This window comes from Macaca nemestrina, chromosome 1, assembly GCF_043159975.1.
Source record: "Macaca nemestrina isolate mMacNem1 chromosome 1, mMacNem.hap1, whole genome shotgun sequence".
NCBI lineage: Eukaryota > Metazoa > Chordata > Mammalia > Primates > Cercopithecidae > Macaca > Macaca nemestrina.
The window spans coordinates 5,128,536-5,154,527 of NC_092125.1; the positions used below are offsets into that span (position 1 = coordinate 5,128,536).

The window sequence follows — 25,992 nt, forward strand, 5'->3', positions numbered from 1 at the left end:
CATGAGTTATGATGCTGTTGGCCATGAGCTCAACGTTAATGAGTTAACAATATGTGTTAAATATCATGTCTGTAAACAGACACACACTCACAAAGACAAGGCATGTATTGATCAATGGACAAAGATGTTGTGACCAGAGGCTCACAGGAACATAACCCTGTGTTTCCCCTAGGAAGAAGAGTTCAGTATCCACTTGATTCAGTGTTCACAGAGACTTTATAGAACATTACTACCAAGAATAACAGGAATTGCCTGTAATTCCTTTAAGGTTGATGACCCATTTTATTTCTTTTCTCACCTTCCCATCATCACCTTGGCCCTCTTCTCAGTGCCTAGGAGAGTACTATGAATATACTGGTATTCAGAAAAGTTAACTACAGTAAGTGATGATTCTGTCTTTGAAGAAATATTAACAGTTGCTTGTTGATTCTGAGGTTGTATGGCTTGTTTCATACTGCATCACCCTCCCTTTGTGAGACTGTGGATATTTGAAAGGCTATTCTGCAAAACTTGGAGGGTACTCTCAGTCTTTTCCTTGTTGAAATGAAATAGTAGAGCAGGCGATGGATAGAGTCATGGACTAATGCACCTAGATTCGTTATAGTCCTAGGACAAAATATTAAAGATCCAGACTTGAAACGTGTTAAGGAGAGAGTTGTCATAGAGTTCTAACGGGATCCATAGCAAACTAAGGGGTCTGTATCTTGAGGAAAATTCTGGGTAAGGGAGAGCTCCTACTCTGAGTTCCTCTTGAATGAACCATTTATAAGGGTCACCTGGAATAAATAGTGTGGCGAGAAATGGCATCCACTACTTAGGACAGAAGTTAAAGACTTCTAGAATAAATAACCTACTTAGCATCTATCTAAAGCAGATGGGATTATGGGATCCCAAGCCAGGAGTGACTCAGCATCTTAAAAACGCAGAAATGGATGAAATGAGTTTTGTCAGTTGTCACTAGGATAATGCTCATGTCCATTCTATCATAGGTGAGCCAAAGGTGAGCATCTTTTATTTTCTTTTTTTTTTAGAGAGGGGTTTTACCATGTTGCCCAGGCTGGTCTAGAACTTCTGTGCTTAAGCAATCCACCTGCCTCAGCCTCCCAAAGTGCTGGGATTACAAGTGTGAGCCACCATACCCGGCTGGTGAGCCTATTTTCTAAGTACTAAAAATGCCTATTCTCTATTGGCTGAGTCCAAAACCTGCTGAGGTCTATCATGATCCCCTTTAGGAAGAAGAGAATTTGACTTGGTTGTTTTATTCAAGGCATTTGAGGAATAACAGGTGTGTTGAAGGGCGTCAAAAGGAATGAGCATCTGGCACCTGGACCCAATTGCTCCTCCCATCCCATCTTGGGCCATCCACCTCCAGGTTCATGGTCCTGGCTGCTGGCTCTGCCCTCCTTCCTTGGAGGCATCTCCATAGCTAGGTAGGTTTCTTCCAAAGTGGCCGTCTTCTAAAGTAATCGGCACAGACTATGAGGTAAACAAGTAAGGCTGAGAGAGACCTGCCCCTGAGAAAGACAAAGTTCAGATTTGACAGACAACCCATTGAGGAGGCCGACATAAAAGCACAGCAGGTAATAAAGAACCTAGGCATGTGTCCTGACGGCTGATGAATACAATCTGCTAGACAATGTGTCTTTTGAGAAGAGAAATTAAAAGAGCCTCACCACCCTCAATGACGTGTCTCTTTGGGTTTGGCTGGTAAAAAGCAATAAGCTTATGTGAATTGAAAGGCAGGCAGGAAACAGGAGGTTTCAGCTGGAGGAGCGGCGGTCCATAAAGACCTGGCAGGAGGGAAGAGCAGGTAACACGTGCGGGTCTAGAAATAGTACACCTGGGTTAGAGTGGAGACTGTGAACTTGAATGTGGGATGGGAGGCGGGAATAAAACCTACATTACTCAATTGAGTGATATGATAAAAGCCCCATGAATTCAAGGTAAAGGACTATCTACTCCAGCAGGAGTGGGGATTTATCACATATCTTCCAGGAGGAGAAGGATATACTAAAACTGCAATTAGAAAAATAATAGCAACAGTGGTGCACAGATGATAGAGGAAAGATGAGAACAGGCAGAGAGGCCAGTCAGGAGACTTGGCAGGGAAAGAGGAGTTGGGGACCCGTGGCCATGATAAGGAGGAGGTTGAGTCTGTGGTCTTGGAGATTGGGTAGATGGCGGTAGGGGAGAGAGGAACAGGGAGAAGGAGGATTCAAAGACGGGATTTTGCGCTGCAGTGACTGGGAAGCAGAGGTGTTGGTGAGTGAGGTAGAGGGAAGATTTTGGCATGTGGTGTTTGAAGATGCTGGAAGCAATTGAAAGTTGGCAGAGTCTGGATATGACTTCATCTGAATTGCATTTCAGATATTAACTCACCAACCGTTCCGACTTTCTTTGTTACCTATTAACGTTTCTCAAAGAGAGTACGTCCAGGCCCTGATTTCTCAGACCTGGGGTCTTCTAGTCAGGGTGTAGCTTGGCTCTGATATATTCGTATGTGTTAAAGATGTTTACCCCCAAAGATTCTGAGTGGAGATTATAACATCTTTAGACTTCAGGCTACTTTTGGAATCAGTAAAATCTTTATCTTACTCTTTTTGCTACCTCCCTCCCTCAATCTTACCCTTCCAATTACACACACACACACACACACACACACACACACACACACACACACGAGTTGAGTTTCTATAATTCAAAGCTCAGTGCTAGCAATGGTAAAGGATAGATACAGAGGTAAATAAGACACCATGCTGTCTTCAAAAGAGCCTACAATCTGGTGGGGACTCCCATGGTTGGCTGGATTGAGTACCCGCCAGGCAATGAACACTAAGCTAGGAGGCATTAGAGGTGAAGTGACCTAGTGGTTAGGCATGGATTCTAGGGCCCTGGAGCCAGATTAGCTGGGCTCAAAGTTTCGCTCTCCTGCTTATTCATTGTGAACACTTCAATCAAATGTCCTTGTGCCTCAGTTTTCTTATTTATAAAATGGGAGTAATAATAATTACTTTGTAGGGTTTTATGAAGATTAAATAAGTTAATAAATATAATCAATCACAATGTGTGCTAGGAGCATGTATGAGTTCTCATTGATGAGTTATTTATGAACTCAAACACTTTCCTAGTACATAATAAGAACTCCATGAATGTTAGCTATTATTATCTTTGCTCCAGGTTGCCATGGAATGAAGGAACTATGGCGGGGATTGAGGTAAGATCAGTGCTAACTCAAAAACATTGCAATACATCTTGTTAAAGGGTAGAGTGAACTAAAGAAGGATGTTATAAATCTCAATCTGATCCATAATCTCAAAACTGGAGACGATTTTTAAATGGCTGATAATTAAATAATCAATAATGATTAGAGCTGCTAATACAATTTCTTAATTTAGGCTTATCCCACGAAGAACCATTTAGCACTATTTGATTGTGATAATGACTTAGATTGGCCAGGTATTCCTTTTTTTGATTTTGTGAACTATCCCTGGAGATGTGGCTTATTGAAAACTTCGTTTCTAATTTTCTGTGGCTGAGACCAGTTTGCTATAATTAATAAATAAACTGATGGATTGTTGGAGATGTCTAGTTACAGTCAAGCAACTCACGGCACTAGATGAATTAACAAGAGGTGTGTATATGCAGAGTCACATGAGGTCAGCTAGGAGGCTGCAAGGATGAGCTCTGTGTTGCACAGAAATGAATTACAACACAGGAGCTGGCTGCTTTCTGTCCACCAAGCCACTGTGGTAGAGTCTAGGCCAGGCTGGCTCTCCCTTGGGCTCTCTGTAGCACTTTTCCATTTTTTTCTTGGAGATGCTTTTCAATCACTACCTTCAATTTGCCATCTGGTGGACTCCTAAGGACTAAGCTTGGATCGGGCTCCTGTTCAGGCTAGCTCAGGTAAGATGATTGCCTAGAGTGGCCCTAGATCACATCATCCAAAGGGAGAATATCAGCCCTAGCCAAAAATGAAAGCCAGAGGTCAGTACCAGTAGAATTGTGTCAAGCACCAAAACAGAGAGACAAAAGTGAAACTACAAATGAAAAACAAGAGATAAATCTGAAATCAAAAAGATTTGAAGGGGTCCAAGATAGCAAATGTGTGTATTCCAGGGAAACCAGTCCTGATGTGCAGGAGGATTCCAGGCCCAATCTTACTGGATACAAGCCTAGCTCTAGACAGGAGGGTAGCTACTTCTGCAAGTGTCTTCTCTACACTAAGCTGTAAGCCTTTTGAAAGGTTTCATGTGCATCTTGTCATTTTTGTGTCCCCCATAGAGTCTGAGATACGGCAGACACTTAGCAAATATTTGTTAAATGAATGAAGGAATGGTCAGTATAGGTGAGAATGCCACTACCAGCAATACTACTAATCACACCTGTCACTTATTGAACATTGACTACGTGCCCAAAATCAGGCTAAGCACAAAATCAGGCTAAGCACAATATATATATATATATTTAATTTAATCCTCACAAAAACCTTCTAAGGTGGATAAGATTCTCACCCATTTCATGAATGAGTAAACTAAGGCTTAGAGAAGTCATCTTTTCCAAAGTTGCACAAATAACAAGTGGCAGAAATAACAAATCTGCAAATGAACATCTCAGTCCATGAGCTTACCTACCCCAATGTACCATTTTGGAAGCCCAACCTTGTTCAAACCTGAATTAGAGTCCCAAGGTTGTATAGAGACTTTCCTATTCTCCTCTTCAGCTTCCCACCCAAACGGAGCTCACCGCCCCCCTTGTGTACTCTTCGGGCACGTCTTCACCAGAACACTCGATACATTGCCAAATCATTGTCTGTTTAGACGAGAGTCTTGACGGCAGGGACTCTTGTTCACTTCTGTTCTCCCATTGTGAGTAGCATAATGCCTGGAATACCGTAAGTGCTGAAGAAAGGTTTGTGGGGTTGATTAATTATTGAACTCTGAATAAACAATGGTCATTTCGAGGACTATGTTCTCTGGAGACTCTTTTGCTTTTGATCCATGGATTCCCTCATGTACGGCCTGAATGGTCTGAGAGATAAGATACCAGCGCTGTTTCAGAGCCTCTCAGCGGCCGCCTTGGGGGCTGGATTTATTGCCTTCTTGAGTGAAATGTTGGCCTTCAATTTTGCTGAGCTGTCAAGAGGTGATTTTAGGTGTGTGGCTGTTGATTGTCCCACAAGCTAAGTTTTTAAGTCAAAAATACCACCCAGCACTGAAATGGAGGTTGGTTATGAGGTGTTAACAGGACCTCTGGGCCACCAAAGAAAAAGGGCTGGGGAAGCCAAGAGAAACACCCTGCTCCCAATTTTAAAATGAAATTTGTAAAATAAAGAAATAAAATGAAATAGTAAAATAAAGGAAGAAATTTGAAACTATAAAAAATTTAAAGCTTTTAGTGAAAAAAAAAGGAGGGGGGTGATGGTTAACAGAGCAGGATTTGAAATCAAACAAACTAGTTTAAAATTCTGATTCCTCATTGCCTTTGCTCTACAGGGCAAGTTCCTGACCATGAGCCTCAGCTGTCTTGTCTGTAAAGTGGTACTGGTGTCTGCCTCTTAGGTAAGCATTAGCTAATACATGTGAAGTATCTAAAACCACTCCAATTATATAGCAAAGGCTCAATAAAAGGTCGTTGTTATTCAAACAGTTAAATTGTATTCATTTACTTAATGAACATTTATTCAGCACCCACCCTATGCCAGACACTGTGCTTCACTCATTGACATAGAATGGTGAGCAAGTACGTGCAGGGTCTGTGCCCTCACAGAGCTTCATGGTGAATTGTAAAAGTAGGCATAGGTTCAGTGGGTTCCCTTTCCGTGCCACCCCACTTTGACACTGAACTCAGCCATGTGACTGGCTTTGAGCAATGGGATGTTAGACAACATATGCAAGCAGAGGCTTGAATAATGTGTGTGCTCTGTCCTGTTTGGCCACTCATAGAACCCCTGTTGCCACCACTGTATGAAGAAGCCCAAGGCAGCCTGCTGGGTGGTGAGAGACACATGGCCTAATTGCCAGTGTCTCACTGGCCAACAGCTACCACCTTCTAAAATGTGAGTGAGGCCATCCTAGGACCATTGCTGCCGCTTGACCCACCAGCTGACCATAGACACTTGACAGAGCTCAGCAGAAATCAGCTGATCGGGCTCAGACCAGAAAAGCTACCCAGTCAGCTCATAGAATTGTGAGCTATATAAATGGTAGTTGTTTCAAAAATTTAGTTTTGGGCAGTTTCTTATGCAGCCAAGCTAACTGATACAAAAGTATAGCCTACCACAAGGGTCAATAAACTTTTTCTGTAAGGGACCAGGTAGTAAATATTTCTGCTTTGCAAGCCATAAGATCTTTGTTGAAACTACTCAGCTCAAAAGGAGCCATAGCCAATACGGAAATGAGCCGTTGCAGCTGGATTTGGCCTGATGGCTGTTGTTTGCTGATCCCTGCTCTAGCACTAAAAACAGACATTATTCAAATAATCACAGAAAGAAATGTGTGCAGGTAAACTGCAATCACATCTGAGCAGCCAAGGCTCCTCGTGCTGTTAGAAAGAATGATCAGAGAACCTGCCCCAGGCTGGTAATTCAGTTAAGGTGTCTTGGTTAGATTTCCCCAGAAGCAGACCCTGAGATAAGGATTTGAGGATGAGCAGGCTAATCTCAGGAGCAAGTTATGAGGGTAGAGAAGTGAGACAAAGAAGAAAACCAATATGGGGTGAGTTAATCAGCAGGTTACCCACCGGGCAAGGGAGGCTTAGTCCCGTGGGGCCTTCAGGAGACAGGCTAGGTCCCCAGTGAGGGGTGAGGAAGCTGGGTTATATATTCTCCAACTCCCATCCATTGTTGTTGGAGGCTGATCTTGGAGGTGTCAGTTCTCTGCCGTTCTGTTCTGCCCCCACGCACTCCTGCAGCCAGAGAAAGCACTCGGGCAGAGAGGAGCAGCTTGCAGTAAGAAGCTGAACTGGGAGTGAGGCGTGCCAAGGAGATGTGGGTGGGCACCAGCAGCATCTGCCACAGAAGGCTTCCCTGTGGGAGGAAGGGCTGAGTTGTGCTCTAAAAGATGGGTAGGATGTACAGGTGAGAGAAGCCCCAGCTGAAGGGTAGATGTGGAGGAGGTTGCCTAGGAGGGAAGATACATAGAGAAATGACTAGAAGTCTGGAACTAAGCACTTAGGAAAATCCACATGTAACGTAGGTTGGGCCTGAAAGGAGGCTAGGGCTGTAGTAACAAAGTACCACAAACTCCATGGCAGAAAACAACAGAAATTTATTCTTTCACATTTCTGGAGGCCAGAAGTCAGAAATCAAGGTGTTGGCAGGGACATGCTTTCTCCGATGGCTCTAGGGGAAGATCCTTCCTGGCCTCACTCTAGCTTCTGGTGGTTCCCCGAAATCGTTGGTATTCCTCATTTTGTGGACACATCACTCCAATCTCAGCCTCTTCACCACATGGCCGTCTGCCCTCTGTGTGTGTCTGTGTCCAAATTTTCCTCTTCTTATAAAGACACCAGTTATCAGATGAGGGCCCACCCTGATCCAACAGGACCTCCATTTAACTTGATTACATCTGCAAAGATCTTGATTCCGAAGATCACAGGAGCCGGGAGTTAGGATGTGAATTTATCTTTTGGAGGGAATCTAATTCAACCTGTAACAGAGACAGAGAAGGAGCAGCCACAGATGGGAGGAAAGTCAGGACAGTGTAATGTACTGGATGCCCCCAGGAAAGCAGCACTTCAAGAAAGGAGCGAGCATCATAAATAAGATAAAGAGGTCAGGCGCAGTGACTCCCAGCACTTTGGGAGGCCTGAGGTGGGAGGATCGCTTGAGTCCAGGAGTTCGAGACCAGCCTGGGCAACATAGTGAGACTCCATCTCTACAAAAAATTTTTTAAAAATTAGCCAAGCATGGCCACACACACCTGTAGTCCCAGCTACTCAGGAGGCTGATCTGGGAGGATTACTTGAGCCCAGGAACTCAAGGCTACAGTGAGCCAGGATCACCCCACTGCACTCTAGCCTGTGTAACAGAGTATGACCATGTCCCAATAAATAAATAAATAAATAAATAAATAAATAAATAAATAAGATGAAGACAGGAAAGTGTTCACTGGATTTAGAAACAGTGAGTATTCAACTCCATTAAGTTGCTGGGCAATGAAAGGGAGAAATCGAGGCAAAGGTTTATAGGGTTGAGGGAGGATTTTTTTAAAGATGGTGGAGATTGAGTATATCAGTGGAAAGGAGCCACTATTTTGAGGGGGATGTTGAATACAGAGGCAGCAAGCATATCACAGGGTCCTATGACACAATTAGACAGGAGAGGGTGGGTTCCTGGGACCAGGCGGCTCTGTAAGAGGAGGAAGGAGGAGTAGACGGGTGTAGGCCCCGGAATTCTCTCCTCTGTGCTTTACATCCCCATTCTTCCTGCCAAATGGTCCCCATTGCCAGTCTTAGAATGAAATCCACCTCTTAACAGCTACCAACTGATCTGCCCCCAGAGAGAGCTGTTATTCCATATTTTCTTAGTATTTCCTTTTTGTGACCCTTTGCCAATGTTTATCGATACATGTCTTGTGTGTCTACCAAGTGCCCTGCCTAAAAAGATTGCACTGAGAGGATGAAGCATAAGGCTGCAGGGCTTCGGGAGATACACGCATTATCCGATTCATCTTGAAAACGTCCCCATAAGGAAGCCAAGACAGAATTATTATCTTCACTTTACACAAGAGGAGATGGAGACTCCAAGTAGTCAAGTGCTCTGGTTAAGATCACATAGATCGAAACCCACATTCTCGGATATTTTGTTGGGGCTTTTTCCACTAAAAAAAAGAAAGGAAGAAAGGAACAAAAACACTGTCTTTCTTAATTTGATATTATGAATTTTTTAGAAGTTACATCAGAACGGGAACATTCTGGTTTCCTGGTTTTCAGGAATTTCCAGGAGGGTCATTTTTTTCAAGACTTGTAGAGTAACAAGGAATTTGCTTGGCCTTGACGTCCTAGAAATAATAAAGAGGTCTAGTGTCTTGGAAACTGGACTCGCCTTTCTTAGGAAGACCACACAACCAAAGTCAGATGAAACCAAAGGGGCCGGATGAAATGACCCAAGAACTATTTTCCCATCACCTGAGAGCATTTTCTATCCGGCAAATATTTACCAAGCTCCTATTTTGTGCCAGGAATCGTGCTCAGGACTGAGGGGTAAAAACGAATCTGAGGAATAGGCGGACACACATATATGTCTCATACCACTTGGTACAGGCTACCCTGGGGTCTAGGAACACACTCGTGTGCTTGGGGAATGATGATACCTCAAGGAAACTGGTCTGAGAAGAGCGGGGAAGGAGAGAGAGAAGGCCAGGAATGCAACAATAACAGTGATAATAAAGAATATTTATGTGGCATTTACAGTCTACAAAGCACTTTTACTTTTTTTTTTTTCATCTAATCTTTACAACAGCCCTTTGGGAAGTAAACAGAAAAGTAGTTTCCCCCACGTGGGTACCTCCGGGAGACGAGCTCTCCCTAAGCGGCAATATATTCAAAATGCATCCGGTAAGAAATCTACCCATATTATCCTACATATTCATTACACTCGTCTTCCTGAATTGCATTTGACAGCTTTTGCCTAGTTTAGGGGTACTCTAGTTTATCGTGTTTAGCCCAAGCAGCACTCCACAGACTGTCTTGTGCTGAAGGCTCCTAATAGCACCAACTAAACTCTGAATGTTGTTGAAGTCTCCAGCCCTGACTTCTCCACATTCTGCCTCCTCAACCAAATGCGTGTTATCTGTTAAGACACAGCTCCAGTCCTTCCTGTGCTTTTGTTAACCGATCCCCACCAGTGTGGACACCAAGAATTGATAGCCTCAACTGGAAAACTCATTTAGGCACATTTCTAAGCAACTCTCCTAACAATGAATTTCCTTCTTAATGAAGTGATTCATACTCTCCGTTCATTCATCCATCCATTCATTCAATAAATTGATTGAATACCCACTGTATGCAAGACACACTGATAGACCTTGGGAAGGACTCAAAAATAATAAGACATGCTCAAGGTATTTGGAGTTTAATGGGAAAGATAAGATGAGCATGCAGATAACTAACATGTAGGTCAAAGTGATAAGTGAGGTGGTTTGCGCCTGTAGTTTCAGCACTTTGGGAGGCTGAGGCAGGAGGATTGCTTGAGCTAGGAGTTTGAGACCAGTCTGGGCAACACAGTGAAACACCATTACCACAAAAAAATACAAAAGTTAGCCAGATGTGGTGATGTGCACCTGTAGTCCCAGCTACTTGAGGGTCCAATGTGGGGGGATCACTTCAGCCCAGGAGTTTGAGGCTGCAGTGAGCTAGGATTGCACCATTGCACTGCAGCTGGGTGACACAGTGAGACCCTGTCTCACCAAAAAAAAAAAAAAAAAAAAAAAAAAAAAAGTGATAAATGAGAAAAGAGAGTTAGGTTCATACATCCCTTTGTTTCTTCAGCAATCATTTTGTATGCACCAATTATGGGAAGGAAACTATGCCAGGTTTTGTCCATATGCTGCCTCATTAAGTCCTCAGGACTTGGAGATAGAGGCTCTTAGCTCCATTCTCCAGATGGGGAAACTAAGGCTCTCCTTACTTCTTTCCAACAGGAGGAACTTCAGGCAGGAAGGTTTTTGTTTGTGTTGGGGTTTCTTTCTTCGTTTTATTTTGTTTGTTGTTGTTCAAGTTTGAGGTTTGGGTAGGATTTTCACATTTAAATGGAGGAAGACTTAACATAAAGCGAATGAAGCTTAACCCTCAGGTGCGGGGGAGCTTACAACGATCCACTTCAAGGTCCCAGGAAGGGCCGAAGAGCTGCCTTCACATCTCCATGGATTTTTGTAAGATTTGCCAAAGTGATCTATTTTAGCATTCTTTTTCTTAAAGCAACTGTCCCAAATTGTGTACACTTCAGGCTCCACAAAATCTGGATATGCCTTTGCGTTGAAAGATGGAGTGAAGCACGTGCAGATAAAGGGGAACTCACTGAGCAGATGCAGAGGGTGACGCGGAGAAAGATCAGCACACCTCGGGAGGAGAGCGTGTGGCCCCGATGCACAGATGCAGAGGGTGACGCGAGAAAGATCAGCACACCTCGGGAGGAGAGCGTGTGGCCCCGATGCACAGGAGCATTCAAGGCTAGAAAGGATGAGGAGATGACTTTCCCAACTCCTGGCCCCAACCCCTAGGCTTATCTGCATCTGCCCCCTCCTTTCCTCCTCTTGGCAACAGTGAAAGAGGGATCCCTCCTCCCACACTGCCAACCTCTCCACCCAGGCTGGGAGCCACTCCCCTACAACTTTCCCTGTGGGTCATTCCCTCTCCTTCCTGAATCTGGAGCTCCACCTGCTCCAGCTCCTCTGGCCCCTTCCTTCATCCCCCTGTTGAAAGAGAAAGAAGTGGGGAGGGAGGGCAGGGAGGGAGGGAAGGAGAGAGGGAGGGGCGGAATGGGAGCGGGAACCTCTTTTGAAGATTGTCCCTCCCCAGACTCAATCCTCTTCTTTTCCTCCACTATTCATGGCTGAAGTTCTTGACAGACCTGGTATTCACTTCCTGCTTCCACATTTTTACCTTGGACAACTTGTCAACCCAACCTAGATCCTCTGCATACCAGCACCGACTCCTGGGACACTGCTCTTGTCAAGGTCATTAACAACCTCCTGACTCAGGACAACCAAGAAGTGCTTTTCTGTCCTGATTTTACTTGATGTCCTGCCTTGGATTACCCACTTCCCTGGGTTTTCCTCCTACCTCTGTGTTTCTTCCTTCTCCGTCTCTTTTGAAGGCTTTCCTTCGACACTGGTGTCCTTTGGATTTGTCTCAACCTTTCTGTTTCTGTCAGTCTCAATCAGTATTTATCCTGGTGTGTCTCACAGGCACTGACTCTTAGTATGTCGAAACCTGAGCTCACCCTCTCATGCTTCCCCACCCTCACCCAGACCTGAGGCCTGCTCGTCCTGTGCTCCCATCCCAGAAAACGGCACCACCACCTGCACGCATACCCAAGCCAGAGACCTGTGATGTGGGCTTGTCACCTCCTCATCTCTCACCCTTCACAGCAAATAATTGCCAAGACCCCTCAGCACCTCAATACCTCTTACCTCTGTCAACTCATTATGTCACCGTCCCCAGTGCTACAATCACCCTCTGCCTGAACTCCTGAAGGGGCTTCCTATCCACCTCCCTGCCTCTCTTCTCCCCCTCTCCAATCTTTTCTCCAAACTCCAGACAGAATGATCTTTCTAAAATGCAAATCTATTCAAAGCGCTCTCCTGCTTAAACCCTTCCATGGCCTCCCACTGCTCAAGATTAAGCCTGAACTCCCAGACAGGTTCTTCCAGCCTGTTGTAACGGAGACCCACTTCCTCCTGTCTTCACTTTCCCTCTCACAGGCGATGGCTATATTGAACTGCCCACACCCCCTTACCCCTGGGCCTTGCACCTGCTCCCTTTGCCTTCCCATCCCACACCCACTCCATCTTTTCTTGGCTCCCTCCTATGCCTTCTTTGGTGACTTCAAGTGACTTTAGATAAGTCACCTTTTCCAGGAAGCCTTCCCTGATCTCACAAGGGCTCCAGTGGGCAAGTCCTTAGCACCCTGGTGTGACCCCCGCCACCCTCTGGGGTCCTTGAGAGAAGACACGAAGACTTTGTTGGCAGCACGGTGTGCACAGAGGGGATGCCGACACCGGGTGCGTGGAGGAATTCGGTGAATACGTGTTGAATAAGTAGTGAGTAAAAGATTGATGGAGCTAGATCACCCTGTGCATTGCATGCCAGGCTGGGGAGTCCGTGTTTTATTCTGGAAGTAAAATGCTGCTACTACAGAATTTGGAACGAGGGAGTAAGTTGACCTCACCCATGCTTTTGAAAGTTTGCTCTTGTTTCTAGAAGAACGAGGTAGGAGACCCTTGCACTGGTCCACACAGGAGGTAATGAGACACTGCACTAGACACAGGCAGGAAGAAGGCAGATGGGGGAGAAGCGATGCAGAAATCACATTGATGGATCCCATGAACTGATTAGATTTGGGGTTGGGGAAAGTGGGGGCATGCGCAGAGCAGGGGAAATGGTTGTGGATGGCTCTGGAATTTAAATCTAAAATGGGGCCAGATGCGGTGGCTCATGCCTGTGATCCCAGCACTCTGGGAGGCTGAGGCGGGAGGATCACCTGACGTCAGGAGTTCAAGACCAGCCTGGCCAACATGGTGAGACCCCCCCGTCTCTACTAAAAATACAAAAATCACTCAGGTATAGTGGCGCACACCTGTAATCCCAGCTACTCAGGAGGCTGAGGAAGGAGAATCACTGGAACCCAGGAGACGCAGGTTGCAGTGAGCCGAGATCACACCACCGCACTCAGCCTGGGCAACAGAGGGAGACTCTGTCTCAAAATAAATGTATTAATAAAATAAAATAAAATAAATAAATCCGGAATGGCCAGGATATAATTATTCCCCTACTGCCAACCAACGGAGGGATGGCCCTTGTATCATTTACACTCAGAGACTTTCCAGGAGCCCCCTCAGTTTCTGCCTGGAGCTTCCCTGAGATCTGTACTCTGTTTTCTGAAGTTTGAGGACCCAAGACTTCATGCTTTTTCCACAAATACTTGCGTGGAGAGCAAATATTTGCAGATCATGGAGTCATTATCGTTGTTTTTATGGTTATTTATTCCAACAGAACTTGAATTATAAAATTAACAGTGGCTTGCCCTGGTATCTCATCACACACACAGCATAATAACGCCCACCCCCTCCCCCAGGACTTTAAAGAGTATCTACGGCAGAAGGTTATGGGTTTGGCTTTTTATTTTGTTTTTCAATCTTCGAGACTCTCTTCTCGCCCTGCCTCAGTGGAGCTCTGTCTTTGCACACCTGTCCTGGGCAGCTGCACTGGCCATCCCGGGGAGAGACATTACGACACACTTGCCTAGGAAAAGCAGCCACCGTGCTGGCCAGAGACAGGACCACAAGTCAGGAGGCCTGGCAGGCTCTCCACCAGGTGGAATTGGCAAGAAACTCACGTCTTCTCTGCCGCTTCCCACCAAAGGCAACCTTCAGGGCACAAGGTTAATGTGAACATGATTTGTCATCATCCGGCAGAGTCTCACCGGGGCTCCTGTGTCCAGCAGTTTCACCGAGCTCAGTGTTTCTGAAGCACTTACCCTGCTGGACAAGCAGTTACTGCTGAAAGCAGGGAGAATAAAAATGGGAATGTGTTCTCGAAGTGAAGTGGGACTTGCCTGTGGGTGCTGCACTCACAGGTAATCGATCAGGACACACAGGTGACAGTGTCGACCTGGAGGTCAGACCACCTGGAATCAAAGCCCAGCCCGGCCGCTTACTAGTGTCGTGATGACCACTTAACCCCTCTACAGCTCAGTTTCCTCATCTGTGAAATGGGTATGATAAAAATAACTATTCCCAGGGTTCTGATGAACATTTGATGAAATAATCAACATAAAGAACTTAGCGCTTAGCGGACTGTAACCCTTAGCTAGTGTGATTTTTCAACCTGCAGACCCCTTTGGTAGAGTAGGTAATTCCAATGGTCATCTGTTCCTATGCTGTTTTTAGGGTTTTCCATCCCCACGGGCTGCTGCTGCTACTTTTTCTGCATTCATGAGATTTTTTTCTCTTTTTTTTTTTTTTTTTGAGACGGAGTCTCGCTCTGTCGCCCAGGCTGGAGTGCAGTGGTGCGATCTCGGCTCACTGCAAGCTCCGCCTCCCGGGTTCACACCATTCTCCTGCCTCAGCCTCCCGAGTAGCTGGGACTACAGGCACCTGCCACCATGCCCAGCTAATTTTTTTTTTTTTTTTTGTATTTTTAGTAGAGATGGGGTTTCAGTGTGTTAGCCAGGAGGGTCTTGATCTCCTGACCTCGTGATCTGCCTGCCTCAGCCTCCCAAAGTGCTGGGATTACAGGTGCGAGCCACCCCGCCCGGCCAAAGATTTTTTTTTTTCTCTTGAAAAGAGTTTCCTGCCAGCCACTGTGGCTCACACCTGAAATCCCAGCAGTTTGGGAGGCCAAGGCGAGCGGATCACTTGAGGTCAGAAGTTCGAGACCAGCTTGGCCAACACGGTGAAACCCCATTTCTACTAAAAATACAAAAATTAGCCAGACGTAGTTGCATGTGCCTGTAATCCCGGCTACTCGGGAGGCTGAGGCAGGAGAATCGCTTGAACCCGGGAGGCGGAGCTTGCAGTGAGCCGAGATCGTGCCACTGCACTCCAGCCTGGGTGACAGTGCAAGACTCCGTCTCAAAAAAAAAAAAAAAAAAACAAGAAGAAAGGAAATGCCATACATGTTAACAGTCACTCTGCATCTCCTGCCGTCCACCCCATGCCCTGGCAACTGCAAATCTGCTTTCTGTATCTGTGGATTTGCTGATGATGGATATTTCATATAAATGAAATGCTTCCTGTATTCTTGAGACAAAACCCTTCTCTTCCACATGGAAGCAGTAAAAGCTCAACAGTAGGTCTTGGGAATCAGGCCCACCAGGGTCTAAGCCCCAGCTCTGCCACTACGGACTGGATGACAGCAGGTGAATTATCTAACATTTCTACAACTTGCTTTTCTCCTCTAGAAAACAAGAATGATCATCACAAGATCCTCACCCAGAGTTATGTGAGGAATCAGTGAGCTGACGCTTGTCCAGGGTGCTGTCAGTGATTATTAATATTATTTCCAATTACAGCACACAAGTAATGCAAGCTCATTGAAAAAGATATGGTCAACACAGAAATGCATAAATAAGAAAGTCGAGGCCGGGCGTGGTGGCTCACACCTGTAATCCCAGAACTTTGGAAGGCTGAGGCGGGTGGATCGCTTGAAGCCAGGAGTCTGAGACCAGCCTGGCCAACATGGTGAAACCTCGTCTATACAAAATACAACAATTAGCCCGACGTGGTGTCGCGCACCTGTAATCTCAGCTACTGGAGGGAGGCTGAAGCACAAGAATCTCTTGAACCCAGGAGGCGGAGGTTGCAGTAAGCTGAGATCTCGCCACTGCACTCCAGCCTGGGTGATGGAATGAGACTCTGTCTCAAAAAAGAAAAGAAAAGAAAAGAAAAGAAAATTGGCCACATCCCCTGACTGTGCTGTGGGTCGAAGGTCTGTGACCATGGCTCACCTTAGGGCTAGCCAACAGCAGCTGCGGCAACCGTAAGTGTTGAGATGCATGGACAGAGCACGGGCTTTGGAGCTGGACAGACCCAAGCCTGCCTCTCTGCCCTGTCACTCTATGGTGACCTCAGACAATCACTTAACTGCCCTGAGCCCTGTGTCTTTATCTGTCATGGTTAATGGGAAACACCTCCTTCCTAAGGTTGATGTGAGAATTTAAAAGAGATGAATCTCAGCAATTTGGGAGGCCGAGGCAGGAGAATCGCTTGAGCCCAGGAGTTCAAGGCCAACCTGGGCAACATAGCAAGATTCCCCATCTCTACAAGAAACTTTTTTTTTTTAATTGGCTGACCATGGTGGTGTGTGCCTGTAGTCCCAGCTAGTTGGGAGGCTAAGGTGGGAGGATTGCTTGAGGCCAGGAGGTCAAGGCTACAGTGAGTTGTGTCCATGCCACTGTACTCCAGCCTGGGAGACAATGTGAGACCCTGCCATAAATAAATAAATGAATAAATAAGATGTGCAATGTCAAATGCATGACACAGAGTAGGGCCGCAACAGCCACAGGCATGAGTGGGCCCTGGAGAAGGCAGCACACGAGAAGAGCCATTCAAGTTGCAAGTACTAATCCAAGTGGCTGTGCAGAAACGAGGGAGAAGGTGGGAGCCTTGTGGGGCAGTCAGGATTTCCAGAGATGCCAGGAAGGACTTTGCAGGCAGGGAGAAGGCGCTGAGTGCAGCAGAGCTGCGGGCTGTTTTATTTCCCTCCCTAACCTTCACACTCAGTCACTCCCATCCCACTAGCTCATTCACTCTTCTCCATGTCCCCGTGTTCACAGCAAAGCAGCCTGTGGGTGGTGCAGAAGATGGAGAAGTCGTGAGAATAATAGCAACAATAGCAATAGTAATAGCTGGCATTTCTATGGAGGGTTGCTGTGTGCCAGGCACCAAGCCAAGCCCTTTCTCACTTCCCCCTCAACTCCAAGGAGGTGGGGAAGGGGGCCGAGGGAGCTTCTGCTATAATAGCCTCTCCGTGAGGACGGGAGACCGCAGAGGGTTTGTTCGTGTGTGGACATGGAGGGATCCCTGGCCCCCACCGGACCTGGGCTCTCCCAGCCACATCGCCTTGGAATCTGAGGGACTTTATGCTTCTGGGAAAGGAACAACAAAGAAGGCATACACAGAGGTTTTGTGCAATTCAGAAAGACTCCAGAAAGTAATGGGCCAGCCTCCCTTCGGTATCGGAAGCTACTCTATGAAACTCAAACTCATAGGCCAAAACTGCATGCTTTTTTCAGAAGGCCAAAGCAAGGCCGCCTCAGCTCAGAGTATGCCAAGCTTCAATTAAATGTAAACAGATCTCTTAATGCACAGAAGAGACGAAACGGCTGAGGCTGCGTGCTGCGTTGAGTCCACACGGCACCAGGGAAGTCTGACCCCAGGAAAGGTCACGTATAGATTGGCCACGGGTGCCCAGAGCATGTGAATAATCGGAAGTAATGGGGCTCCAGTAGGTACCATCAAAGACGTGAATGGGATTGTTCTAGCACTTCTATGAGCCACAGATGACTTGCGCCATCTCCTTTACTATGCTGAGTAGCGACAGATGGCAGGAGAACTGGACAAAACCAAGTCTCGTCTCCCCACCACTAACTAGCTGTGTGACCTTAGGCCAGGCACTTAACCTCTCTGGGTCTCAATTTCCATGCTTCTATAAGGCTGAGGGAAGCTCAGTTCCCTTCTGGCTCTAAAATCCCTCTTTGCCCCTTCTTACATGAACTTTTGGAATCAGCCATGGAGGCCAAAAGAAGCCGGGGCTGCGTGCTGGTCTAGATTGAACACCAGACGCTCCAGCAGGCAAAGCCTTGTGCAACATGCCGGGGCGTTCCTGAAATAATGGAAGTAAATCAGCTGATTGAAAACTGTATCATAAAAGTTATAGAAGTCTCACTTTGTCACCCAGGCTGGAGTGCAGTGGCCTGAGCTCAGCTTACTACAACTTCCACCTCCCAGGTTCCAGCTATTATCCTGCCTCAGCCTCCCGAGCAGCTGGGATTACAGGCACATGCCACCACGCCCAGCTAATTTTGTATTTTCAGTAGAGACAGGGTTTCACCATGTTAGCCAAGCTGGTCTCGAACTCCTGACCTCAGGTGATCCGCCCACCTCAGCCTCCCAACGTGCTGCACCTGGCCCATTTCACCTGTTTCTTAACTTGATTTTTCACAGGTGGATTTAATAAGCTTCAGAGTCAGCCAATCTAGGTTGGAACGCTGGTTCCTGGAAAAATTACTCTCTGAACTTCAGCTTCCTCATCTGTAAAACAGTGTTAGTGCCTACCTTGAAGCTTTGTTAGGGAAGCTAGCAGGAATTTACGTCTAGTGAAGCAGAGTACGTTAAACATGAGGTACCCGCCTCATGTCAGCTCTTTTGCACGATTCTCAAAGCAAAACACATGTTCGTGTGTACTTGCCTTTTTCTCTCTGGTCTCTTTTAGGTCCTCCAGGACAGGGACAATTTTTAGTCTTGGTAAACCCTATAGTGCTTTGCACAGTACTTAGTAGAATAAAAGAATTCATCAATGAACGAAATTACTCTTTCATTTTTCCCTAAAGTTCTGGTCTCTTTTAGGTCCTCCAGGATAGGGACAATTGTCATTCTCGGTAAACCAAGAATAAAAATGTTCTCTCTGGTCTCTTTTGGGTCCTCCGTGACACAGACAATTTTTATTCTTGGTAAACCCTATAGTGCTCTGCACAATACTTAGTAGAACAAATGAATTCATCAATGAACGAAATTACTCTTTCGTTTTCCCGAAGGTTCTGCCTTCCAGAGCTCACACCATCTCATTATTTCATTGTTTCTCCCTTCCTCACAGCCAACATCTCTTCCAGGTGGTAGGTTTAGATCAGTCTCTGGTCACCTTTTTTGCAAGTCTTAGAGACTGGCCCTTTCGAAAGAGGATTCCTGACATTTGCGTCTTGTGTCAGAACACACGCATTTGCATAGTGTCTCCACGGAGAACCTCGAGGCTCCAGACAGCCTGAAGGTAGAAAGTGCTCAGAAGAGCAAGGCAAGCCTCCGGCAGGAGGGTAGGAAGTGGTAGGCATTTACACTTTGTGTCAGCCAGCCAGCTCCTTAACGTCCCAGCCAACTTCCTGGGCTGGCCAGTCCCAGGAAACCACATGTTTTTATGCTCGAGCTCTTAAAACATTGTCGTAAGTAAATCAAATTTTTGTCCTGCCCTCTCCGCTTGCCAGACCTAGAGCAATGATTATGAATGGCAAGTGGCAAGAAACGGGGTGGAGAAAAATGTCACCAGCGAAGGCGGAAATGTGTCTGAGAGGTAGGATGGGGGTATCTGCTTTCTCAGGGAAGCTCCAGCCTCTGTTCCACCTCCTGGGAGCCTGTCTGTGTGTCCTGATGTCCACCTAGCCCGGATGAGACTGGGGAATCAATTCATGCTCCTCCCAGGTCTCCCTCTTTACCTGTGGAGGTGTCAAAGCCAGAGAGCGAAGCCACTAAATCAGTGCATCCAGAAAATTCATGAGCTCAGAGAGGGCTGGTTGCCTGGGAGAATTAGTAAACTTCATGAGGTGAGAACCGCATTTCCGTTCAGCTCGGTGTTCCTGGTGCGAGACAATGCCTCGCCCACTCTATGTGTTTGTTGAGGGAGTGGATGCATAGCTGCAGGAATAAACCAGTGAACGAACACATCGCAGCCGGCAGTAAACTCAGCAAGCCCTTCAGGTTCCCCTTCAAGGCGCTGAGACTACCCGTTTTGCAGCTTGTTCCTTTCACAGCCTGGGCTACTTAGGGGTAACAGGTGAAAAAATATTTGTTGAAGGTTCCAGGACAGTGGAGAGGGCAATTTGTGGGCAGGTCCCAGGAGACAAAAAAAAAAAAAAAAAAAAAAAAAGGCTGCAGGTGGGGTGGAGCCAGCCGTGCAGGAAGCACGTGGGAGAGAAGTAGGAGGTGGGTGCAGCTGAGCGCTCGGGGAAGCCCCAGCAGGAAAGGACGTTGGTCGGGCAGGAGGAAGGAGGAGGAATGAACACATCTGTGGTGGTCACGTGGCCACCCAGAGCCCACTATGCCACAAAGGCTGCCATATAATTCTTTCAAGGGCCCTATGAAGTCAGTATTATTATCTCCATTTTATGGAGGAGAAAACTGAGGTTCAGACAAAATAAGAAACACAAAACCAAGGTCAAGAAGCTGGAAAGTGAAAGAGCTTTGGGAATTCAACCCAGGTTTCGCCAGTTTCAAAGACAATATTCTTTCTATTGCGTAGCACTGTCTCCTGGGAAAAATGAATGTAAGGGATACGTATCACAATGATACACACCACCCAATGATACCCTGCCTCCACCCTGCTGCCAGCCACCCAGCCCCGTCAGTCCCCAAGTCCTGTTGACTTGTTTTTCTCTTTCCATCCCTGGCTCGGCTGCTGCCTCAGCCCATTCCTCCATCACCTCCCACCTGGACCACAGCGGTCCTCTCCTGACAGGCCAGCCATCCTGCTTGCATCTCACATGGCACTTCCACAACCATAGTGTTCTTTCTGGAGTGCAAAATGAAATGTTTTTCTCCTGCTCTATGGTGAGGCCCAGATCCCCTAGGACCTGGCCTGGCTGACCAGCCCAGCAGCGTCTCTCTTGATTGGATGGTGATTCCCCCAAGAGGTATGTCCACACCTAACAACCAGACCCTCTGAATGTGACCCCATTTGGAAAAAGGGTCTTTGCAGATGCCATTAAGTTAAATATCTTGTGATGAGAAGATCATCCTGGATTACCCAGGTGAGCCCTAAATCCAATGACAAGTGTCCTTTAAGAGGCAGAAGAGAGACCTGGCACAGTGGCTCTCGCCTGAAATCCTAGCACTTTGGGAGGCCGAGGCAGGAGGATCACTTGAGGTCAGTAGTTGGGGACCAGACTGGTCAACATGGTGAAACCCCCTCTCTACTAAAAATACAAAAATTAGCCGGCTGTGATGGCGGCGCCTGTAATCCCAGCTACTCGGGAGGCTGAGGCAGGAGAATCGCTTGAACCCAGGAGGCAGGAGAATCACTTGAACCCAGGAAGCGGAGGCTGCAGTGAGCCGAGATCATGTTACTGCACTCCAGGCAGCGTGATAGAGTGAGACTCTGTCGCAAAAAAAGAAAAGAAAAAAGGCAGAAGAGAAGACACAAACAGAGAGTAGGAGACCATGTGAAGACAGAAGCAGAGACTGGAGTGGTGCAGCCACAAGGAATCCCTGGAACCACCAGACACTGGAACTTCAGGGGCAAGGGATGACTCCCCCACGGAGCCTCTGGAGGGAGCATGGCCCTGCCAGATTCTTAATTTTTTTTGAACTTCTTGCTTCCAGAACAATGAGACAATAGAGGTCTGTTGTTTGAAGTGACCCAGTTGGTGGTGATTTGTTTGGCAGCCCTGGGAGAAGCACCCTTCCCGTAGTGCTCTGTCCAGGCCGATTGGACTGAGAAAGATCTAGCAAGTTCCTCAGATGTGCCCAGTTCTCTGTTTGGTCCTTCGCACGTGCTGATCCCTCTGCCCAAAACACTGTTCCACCCCCTTATTTATAGGCTGACTCTTCTCCCGCCACTTCCTCTGAAGAGTCTTCTCTGGCACATCAGCCAGGTCGGACTCCACTTACAGTGTGGTCCCACTTGCGGTTCACTTCACGTTTGTAACGCTCATGATACTTTATGGTAATTTTTTGTTTCATTGTTTCATTGGCTGGTAAGTTCCATGAGGGCAGGAACTGCTGTATCCCCAGGCCCAAGTGTGCAGTAGCCGCTTCACCAACATTTCCCCTCTAAATTAGTTCCATTTCCAACTCTGGCAAGCTTCCCCCATCATGTGAGGAAAACCCATTTTCAGCCAGAAATACAGGAGCGAACCCATGAAAATAGGGTGGGGAAGGCAAACAGAGAATGAAAGAACTTAGTGTCATCTTCAGCCCCTGTGTCCAGTCACCCCTGAGGCCAGCGCCACTCCTGGGCTTCCTGGTCGTGTGAGTTAATCGTCTCTTCTTTCTCCACACTAGTCTGAGTCTGTTTTCGGTCAGCTGTGACTGAAAGGATCCTAGCAGAGATGAAGCTTCCGCTGCTCAAAAGGTACCAACTCACACGTCCTCATGGCCTTTCTGAGAGAGAGTTGCTGAAATCCCTATGTTAGTGAGGAACTGGGGTTCAAGGGACCTTGTCATGTGCCCAAGCTCTCATCATGGTGAAGTGGGCAGACTGGGATCTGCACCCCATCCACGCAGCAGGCAGGCGGGAAGATCAACAAAGGCCTGAAGAGAGACAGCAGTCCCATGTCAGGCCCAAAAGCCTTCCGAATACAAATCACAAGACTTGGAGTGCAGGCTGGGCACAGTGGCTCACGCTTATAATCCCAGCACTTTGGGAGGCCAAGGCGGGTAGATCATGAGGTCAAGAGTTCAAGACCAGCCTGACCAAGATAGTGAAACCCCATCTCTACTAAAAATACAAAAATTAGCTGGGCGTGGTGGCACACACCTGTAATCCCAGCCACTCAGGAGGCTGAGAAAGGAGAATCGCTTGAACCCGGGAGGTGGAGGTTGCAGTGAGCAGAGATCGCACCACGGCACTCCAGCCTGGGTGACAGAGCAAGACTCCATCAAAAAGAAAAAAAAAAACGAATTGGAGCACAGAGCACAAACAGCAACAACAAAACCCATGGTGCCTGAAATGTCCCCGTTTGTTTCCTCCAGAGTCTGTGACACCCTGAATCAATGTGTCCCCACATTGACCTTGAGGACCTAATTCTAAACAGGAGCTTCCTTCAATCTCTTACATGTCTGGATTCTGATTATTTTGCATCTTTAGTGATGGGACCATGAGTACCTAAAGAGTGATGAGCCACACATCCAGACAACTGGTGTTTAGCATTTATTTTATTTATTTATTTTATTTTTGGAGACAGGTTCTTGCTCTGTCACCCAGGCTGAAGTGCAGTGGCACCATCTCAGCTCACTGCAGCCTCAACATCCCAGGCTCAAGCGATCCTCCCACCTCAGCCCGCTGAGTAGCTGGGACTACAGGTGCACACCACCACACCTGTCTAATTTTTGTTTTTTGTTTTTTGGCTTTTTTTGTAAAGACAGAGTTTCACTATGTTACCCAGGTTGGTCTTGAGCTCCTGGGCTCAAGTAATCCTCCTGCCTCAGCCTCCCAAAGTGCTGAGATTACAGGCATGAGCCACAGAGCCCAGCCTGTGTCTGCCATTTAAAACAAACTATGGGCCGGGCGCGGTGGTTCACGCCTCTAATCCTAGCACCTGAGGCGGGCAGATCACCTGAGATTGGGAGTTCAAGACCAGCCTGACCAACATGGAGAAACCCCATGGAGAAACCCCATCTCTATTAAAAATACAGTAGCCTCAGCTACTCGGGAGGCTGAGGCAAGAGAATCACTTGAACCCGGGAGGCAGAGGTTGCAGTGAGCCAAGATCGCGCCACTGCACTCCAGCCTGGGCAATAAGAGCAAAAACTCCGTCTCAAGAAAAAAAAAACAAAAAACAAACAAACAAACAAAAAACTGTGTGGGGCTGGGCATGGTGGCATGCACTTGTAATCCCATGTACTCAGGAGGCTGAGGCAGGAGGGTCACCTGAGCCCGGGAGTTCAAGGTTACAGTGAGCTATGATCACACCACTGCACTCCAGCCTGGGTGACACAACAAGAGTTCATCTCTAAAAATACCAAAAAAAAAAAAGTTTAAAAAAATTTAAATAAACAAAAAATGAAACAGTGGTCCTCTGCTCTTGGCTCAGGAAAGCCAGGTCACCCAGGGGCTGGAAGGAGGGACCTTCTAAGGGACAGCTTCATTTTCAGACAGTGGCACTGAAAGCACAAGAGAAGGGGAGTGTGACTTTGTCAGTAGCCAGTACCCTGGCTGATACTCCCGGGTGCTCAGGCTCAGAGGGCCTGGTTCCCACTAACCAATACTGATGCTCTCGACTCCTCCACGCCCTTGCCTCCTAGATTCCAGTGTTTCTAGGTGGAGAACACATATTCCATCCCTGCTGTGAATACAGAGCTCTTCAGTGCCACAGAGTCTCCTTCCTCCGACCCGAACACGGGGAAAGGGGAGATGCCTTCTTCGTTCCTGGGTGCAGCTGTCTGGTCACCCCCTGTCCCACCCACAGGGCACCTGGATCAATAGTAAAAAGCTGAAGGGTCGGCTCAGCAACTGAGTCCCATGGCCTCCGCGGCATGAACCAACTAAGGGTTTCAGAAAAGTGTATGTGAACATGCTCCAAGACTGTAAGGTCATAAGGCAAAAAGATTAGATAAGCCAAGTTAAGTGAAAAGTAATTAATATTTTACTGTACTTAAAAAAAAATTATTTCCCTTAACCATTTGGCCATGGGTTAGAAATGAACTCTGGAAACACCAAAAGGGAGAATATACTATTCTCACTTCCAAAGAAATAATATTTTCTCCTCATTTCCCTTCAATTTTTGTTGAGAAATGTAAAGAGCCCGCATTGCTTCGTCAGCTCAGCACCAGCCTCATTCTGGGGAACTGTCTCCCCTGCTCCCGTGCCCCCGTGCATAGGCACTGCCTTCAATATGGCACCATGGGAAACTAACTTTCGCTACAACGGGCCTCGCCCTTGGCACCGACCATTGGTCAAGAGGTGGGCACCTGATCCAAACGGGCCAATCAGAGCCCTCCCCCAGGATTTGGGAACTGCAACTGACAAAAGAAGTCAGTCTCTCTCTTTGGGTGTCTGAAAATGAAGGCATGTAAATGCAGAAGCAGTTGGCAGCCCTGTTCCACCATGTGGACTGAGGAATAGAAAATGCCAATCAGCAGAAAGAGAATCAGAGGCAAGGAGAGGAGAGCACATCCAGACGGCATTTGAGCTTCTAGTTCTAGCTGCTTGCAAGGCCTAGCCATATTCCTCTTTTGGATTCCATTGAATCCAAGTAGCCTTATAATAAAATTCTTTTTTGGCTTAAACTCTCTTAAGTTGGATTTCTCTTCCTTGCAACCAAAGAGTTTTAACTAATATGAGAACATAGTCCTATTTCAGTCTCGCTTACATGCTAATCTTAAATTCCTCAACCATTTTACTTTGTGACTTCAAAATGAAAAAAAAAAAGTGAAAATATTTGAGTTAGACTCTTATGCAAATTAGACTGCAATCATTCTCTTGGACTGTTTCTTCACAGAACACTGGTAGCGTTATGCTCCATGCTGGAATGGATTAAGTACAAGCTAGAAATATAAAAGAATGACTAGGTCGGTGGTGTGGCTGTCCATGGTGGATTGTGGCGTTTTTCTGATTGTCACTAGAAATTTGGTTTTCTCTCATTTTAAAGTCCATTTGCAATTGTGATGTGTTCTCTTTTGACAATCTACAGAAGTCAAATGATCTCTGATCTTTAGGCCTATCAGCATCCCCTTGGACACTCCACATCCCATGAACCACATCCACAAGCGCCGGTCTTTGGTGTGCCACTTCCTGTTGAAGCTGCCTGTCTACTAGAATTAGCCTTTCCATAGGTAAGGCCCTGTCGGGGAAGGTGACGGGGAGCTGTCCAACCAAGACTCCTTAGGAGTCATTCTCTCTAATCGACAGCAACGAAAACAAAGGTGATATTGCCTCATCATCTTTCTTAAAGGTAGGTGTTGAACATTTTTTAAAAACCATGGAACTGGGCTGGGCTCGGTGGCTCATGCCTATAATCCCAGCACATTGGGAGAACAAGGAGGGCAGATCGCTTGAGCCCAGGAGTTTGAGACTAGCCTGGGCAACATGGCTAAACCCTATTTCTACAAATTAAGAAAAAAAAAT

The 25,992-nt window shown here is 46.8% G+C and overlaps 1 long non-coding RNA gene across 3 annotated transcripts; it reads left to right on the forward strand.

Moving 5' to 3' along the window:
• Window positions 1-617: 617 nt before the first annotated feature.
• LOC105474679 (uncharacterized) lies at window positions 618-25,750 on the forward strand. Of its 3 annotated transcripts, none has more exons than XR_011610106.1 (6): window positions 618-1,810; window positions 3,178-3,214; window positions 4,117-4,227; window positions 4,721-4,865; window positions 5,493-5,558; window positions 25,584-25,750. It is a non-coding gene; the product is annotated as an uncharacterized lncRNA (long non-coding RNA). The 3 variants fall into 3 exon arrangements; XR_003016420.2 differs by lacking the exon at window positions 25,584-25,750 and adding an exon at window positions 10,946-11,426; XR_982904.3 differs by lacking the exons at window positions 4,117-4,227; window positions 25,584-25,750 and adding an exon at window positions 10,946-11,426.
• Window positions 25,751-25,992: the final 242 nt, after the last annotated feature.